Source organism: Callospermophilus lateralis, chromosome 13 (genome assembly GCF_048772815.1).
Source record: "Callospermophilus lateralis isolate mCalLat2 chromosome 13, mCalLat2.hap1, whole genome shotgun sequence".
NCBI lineage: Eukaryota > Metazoa > Chordata > Mammalia > Rodentia > Sciuridae > Callospermophilus > Callospermophilus lateralis.
Window position 1 is genome coordinate 100,934,864 of NC_135317.1, and position 6,066 is coordinate 100,940,929.

At 37.5% G+C, this 6,066-nt stretch overlaps 1 pseudogene; it reads left to right on the top strand.

The window, feature by feature from the left end:
- Nucleotides 1-4,411: 4,411 nt before the first annotated feature.
- On the top strand, nucleotides 4,412-4,738 carry LOC143379467 (calmodulin pseudogene; annotated as a pseudogene).
- The last annotated feature ends 1,328 nt before the right edge of the window (nucleotides 4,739-6,066 follow it).

A 6,066-nucleotide genomic window follows, 5' to 3' on the forward strand; every position in this document is an offset into this window, starting at 1 on the left:
CATGATGGTAAAAAGAGATTTGTGATACAGAGGCCCAAATTACAATTACTATTATAAAATAGTACTAAGCTTATAATGGTTATACATAGGTGTACATAAATTTGGAGGTTTAAGTTTCCTTTGCAAATTGTTGTGGTATTAAAAAGTTATTAGAAATAAAATATATCAGGAAATTGAATTTTTAGTGATCTAAAGTCACTTTTCCTTTTGTTTAGAAAAAAAATTGTGTTCTTATATTACCCATAAAATCATTGTTTTTCTGATTCTTGAAATATAAAAAACTAGAAATGGAAACATGCATAGAAAAAATTCCAACTTGGGGATGAGCAAAGAAGCATAATACAGAAAGTTATTTTTACTGAGTTAGTGAAGCTTTACAACTTTCTACATACATTTACATATTTCTAAATGTGAAAATTTTCATAAGTGTCATCTCTCCTTTGACTTGAGTGCATTTATCTACCTAGACACACACACTCATTTATCTTAGGATTCTTGTTTCTAATTAAATTGCAAAGAGCTGTAAATATTTCAAACCTAGAGCACGGTGTTCTCATTTATTATTGAAAGAACATGATAATCTCCAAATACATACATACACACAGAGACCCATCATTGACTCTGACTCAGGGAAAGCTGCAAGTATTTGTTCAGTTACCATGAGCCTGGAGAAGGATGGTGACCTATTCAAACCCAAAAGGTTATTAGTCACCCAATAAATTAAAAGCATGGGTTGGCCATTTGTCCAGGAAGGCCAGCCTGTGATGAGGCAGACCTTAAGCAAGTTCTCCTCTTCAAATCAGTCTTTCTAGCCTCAGGACCTTTGTGTGATGGGAGAAGTGGAGTAGAGGACAGCGGTTGAAGGGGGCTGCAACCACTGTCTTCCCTCCCTAACCACAAGACAGGTCTGGGCTGGAAATCAAACTCAGGGATCATGGATACACACCATGAAAGCAGAGTCGGAAGCAAACAGTGCTGTCCTTCTCTTTATTAATATCTACCTAAATGTATGTTTCCTGGCCCCAGGGTAAGCTTAAAATCACTTTCCCAAAATGCAATAAACTGTCTTGAAGGTTTTTGTAGGTCTTTGAAAAAGTATGAGGCAGAACCTGAAGATGCAAGGATTGAGGTGATTAATATATACTCTGGGACCATGGCATGACTAGACATGTACCTCAAAATCCCAGCCAATCAAACTGAAACCTTGTTTACTGTTAACTTAGTATAAGCTAAATATAAAGATTAAGAAAACATAGTTGAAGTCACTTTAGTATACAATTATTTCCCCAAAATATGTTGCCCTGAACTAATTGCTGTGGTTGTAGAAATCGTAGGAAATGAATGGCCTACCCCACTGAGGGATGAGTTGCTCTTTTAACCAGATAGCCATTGTTCACATAGTCACATCACCTGAGAGGCTCTCAATATGTTACCTACAATTTGTTGCTTGGGTGCCAGCTGGAGAAAGTCAGTTTACATTAGCATAAGAAAATTTTTATCAAGAAAATGAAAATAAGTGAGGGAGGAAAGGAAGGAAAGAAGGAGAGAATGAAAAAGGGGGAGAAAGAATAGGGAGAAAGAGGGAAAAGAAAGAAAGGGAATACACTGACTTAAATAACCAAAATGTACCAGAGACTTTCATGATGCTACTGGTTATTTGTCCTTGAAACTCTTCTCTCCACTTCTCTCTGTGTGGTAGTTTTTTTCTGACCAGCATTTCTAACAAGCTGGGAGGCTGATCTGTAGCTTCAGATTTATATCCTCACAGTCTTAGAAAACCAAATTACAAGCTCCAGCTACAAAAGTCCTCAGAAAAACTGTTGTGGCTTGTGGCAATAGCCTTCTGGTCAAGGAGAGAGGGTCTCATAGCAGTTAGCAATTCCCAGAGTAGGCCTGACCAGGAATAGATCCCAGAGAAGAGGAGAGAACTATGTCCAGAAGAAAGAAGATGTTATTGCAAACAAAATAGGCAATGTCTACCCTACTTCTTGCACACACAACTTACAGATTCCAAAGACACCTTTAACTTTGAAAAGGATAATAATAGTTCTAGTTCTCCATCACTGTGTTCGATTCTGGGTACCTTGTTTCAAAAGGTGCCCACAGAGAGTCCAGAGAAGGGATGGTGCTGGAAGGAACTAAAGCTTTGTACCTAGAAAAAGAGAACTGGAAACAGAGTGTATTTTAAAAAGTATTTCGTGTAGAAGATAAAGCAATGTGTAGAAGAAAAAGCAATTTGCTCCAGGCTGCCTAATTTCAGGGGTCACTAATGTAATACACGCCTCTAGGACTCAGAAAGGTAACATAAGGGAGTGAAGCTAACTAGATGCTAGAAAAACAACACTGTGTGCATGATAATAAATAATAAGTAACACTTAGCCTCAAGATGTGGATACCCCTAGGGAGTGGAGGGCTGTGGAGAACAGGAGAACTTATGGTCCATCTAAAGAAGGCAGCACCCACCCACTTCCAGCTAAGCCCTGCCCTATAGGAATGTGGGTGCAGCATTGCAAGGTCCTTCTTTTTCAACAAGAGCCAGAAACCCTTTTTTATGTAAATCATTCAATTTCTTAAATAATGACTCATTATTTTTTAAAATGAGCCTAAACAAAACACAGTTTTGAAAGAGATACCCATGAAACCTCAGTCTGAAATCTCTGCTCTAGAAAGTAAAACTAGATCTAGGGACTCAAAGTTCTTGAGAGACAGGTTTTTAGTATAATCTATACATATTTTAGTAACTAGAACTATTTAATCATTATATAGTAGACACTGTGAGACAAAAGGTGCACCAACTTGGGAAGGATGTAAATAGAAGCTGATGACCATCATTATGGAATAATAGATTATTATTAGGTGCATTAGGTGAAGAAGCCCAAGATGAGTCTTATAGATTGTCTCTGAAATTGTTAAAACAAGCTCAGAAAATGTTCTCCAAAAGGGATTCTACAGAAATAGAGACAAATATACAAGAAAATGGGTAGAACTGAGAGAATACTATGTTAAGTGAAATAAAACAAGACTCAGAAAGTGAAGGGTCCTCTATTTCACATGTGTGGAAGCTAGGTAGAAAAGGGAGGAAAAGGAGGGGCAGATCTCATAAAAATAAAAGGGAGACCAGTAGAGTAGAGGAAAGGGACCAGAGGAGGAGGGACTGGGTGGAGGAAGGGAAAGGATTGAGGAATGAAATTGACCAGATTATGTTATGTTCACATACACGTGTGTAACAATGAAGCCCACTTTTGTGTACAATTATAATGCATCAATTCAAAAAACTTAAAAAAAGAGAAACTAAACAAAAAAGGAGAGAAAATATATAAGAACTATATAATTTAATTGGAATTTGGACATATTTTTAAGGGACAATGAAGCAGCACATTGTCTCTTCTATGTTATTTCTGATGTGATGTGTTGCATGTCCTGCCAGTGGATAGAAGTTTAAGAAACACAAGCCCAAATAAAATAGACTCAGAAAGTGAAGGGTCCTATGTTTTAGATATGTCTCATATATGGAAGTTTTTTAAGCTTCTGGCCCTATTCTGTGTTTTAGGATGTTTGGAATGAAGGGAGTAGGATTTGGGGGTTAAGTACCCTGGATTCTTGTTCTTGCTCTGTCATTCATGAGTCATGTCATCATAGACAAATCATATTCCTCACTCGACCAAAGACTTGAAATTTACCATCTTCTCAAATTCAGGATTGCTAAAATAATACCCCCACTGCCCTTCTCTCATGCTCCCTTTCTTGATTTCCTTGCATCATGGGAAGCAGTAAAAGTTGATGTCTCCCTAGAATCTACTGCCTCTCACTTGCCTGATGCCATGAGCAATGTCTGCAAGATAAGAGCACGCTGAGCTACAGAGAAAGATGGCATCGGAGTGCAGGAGGACAAAGTAAGTGATTCCTACTTACGTCAGACAATGAGGGGTCCCACATTAGAAGCAGGTTTACTGCTGAGCCACCAGCCTGAAGGTGCACCCTGGGTAACACAAAAACCAAGCCTGAGCTGGAAATTCCTCTACAGAGACTGAATTAGTTCTTAGACAAAGATCATGTTCTTTCCACTCTTGCCAGTAAGATTTGGAGCAAGATGGTTCTACCTTTTGGTTGCAGCTTTGTTTCTTGAACCTCCATATAGAGTGAATATTTATATATAAAGTTATATGTATTTGTAGATATGCTCCTATAAAGGAGAAAATGGCTACCACCCAAATTCAAAAGCAGCTATGAGAGTCAAAGTGGAGCAAGAAAGCCACAAAAGTGGTTGTATAGTCAGGTCTTGGAAACCGGTAGTGCTTGCAGAGCTACTGACCAACTGACTGAAGAGAAGACTGCAGAATTCAAAGAAACTTTTTCACTATTTGACAAGGATGGTGATAGAACTATAACAACAAAGGAATTAGGAACTGTAATGAGGTCTCTTAGGCAGAATCCCACAGAAGCAGAGTTACAGGACATGATTAATGAAGTGATGCTGATGGTAATGGCATAACTTACTTCCCTGAATTTCTGACAATGATGGCAAGAAAAATGAAAGACAAACAGTGAAGAAGAAATTAGAGAAGCACTCTGTGTGTTTGATAAGGAGGGCAATGGCTGTATTAGTGCAGCAGCAAAGACAAAACTTGGAAAGAAGTTAACAGATGAAGATGTTGATGAACTGATCAGGGAAGCAGGTGTTGATGGTGATGGTCAAGTAAACTATGAAGAGTTTATACAAATGATGACAGCACAGTGAAGACATTGTGCAGGATGTGTTAAATTTCTTGTACAAAATTGTTTATTTGCCTTTTCTTTGTCTGTAATTTATCTATAAAAGGTTTCCCCTACTGTCAAAAAAAAATGCCTGTATAGTAATTAGTATTTAATTGCTCCTTTTTTTCTTCCCTTATCTTACTGTCATTGTCCTGAAACCTTATTTTAGAAAAATTGATCAAGTAACATGTTGCATGTGGCTTACTCTGGATATATCTAAGCCCTTCTGTACATCCAAACTTTAGATGGAGTTGGTCAAATGAGGGAACATGTGGGTTATGTCTTTTTTAAAAATAACTTTTTTTAGGAATTGCCAGCATGTTGCATTGACTGAGGACAGTCAACAATGTGCACTTGAAAGTTGCACTGTTGCAAAACAGGTGGATTATCCAGGTACTCATACACTATTTTTTTGTACTGCTGGTCTTGTACCAGAAACATTTTCTTTTATTGTTACTTGCTTTTTAAACTTTGTTTAGTCACTTAAAGAAAATCTGCTTATGGCACAATTTGCCTCAAATCCATTCCAAGTTGTACATTTGTTTTTCAATTTTTTAAAATTACAATTTACCAAAGAAAAAAAGCAGTTATGAGGCTGGGTGTGGTGGTGCATGCCTGGAATCCTTGTGACTATAGAGGCTGAGGCAGGAGGGTCTCAAGTTTGAGGGCAGAAGCAGCAACTTAGTGAAACCCTCATTACTGCTTTTCTTTTTGGTACTGGGGTTTGAACCCAGAGACCTTTCAGGGGATGTGACTCAGTAGTAGAGCATCTCTGGGTTCAAACTCCAGTACCAAAAAGAAAAAGCAGTAATGAGAATCTTTCTAACATTGCCAAAGCATAACCTATGTACATTTAACTTTAAAAAGCAAGAAAACAAACAAATAAAAAACTACACACACACCCAGGCACCCAAATGAAAAATTAGCTGAAGGGGATAATGGGCTGTGTAACTTTTGTTAATTTGTTTCAATGTGCTGTATGTAAAATTTGTCTCTAAAATTCACTGCAAAATTCATCTCCCTTACTACTGAAACTATCAAGACTACAACACTTGGTTAGTCTGGGAGATTACAATATTACTTCCCATATTAGAAAAAATTTCTGGTTCAAATAAAAGAAAACCTTTTTCAAACGATGAAGACCCATGTAAATGTTCTTGGCAAGCTCTTATTAGTAAATGTTCTTTTCTCTGTAGGATTGTCTGGCTATCAATAAGCATTACTCTACTAATAACTAATTAATGATAAACAATACCTATATTTTAACTGAGGCCACTTAGCAGAGTGAACAACAGTCTGACCTCTGGAGCC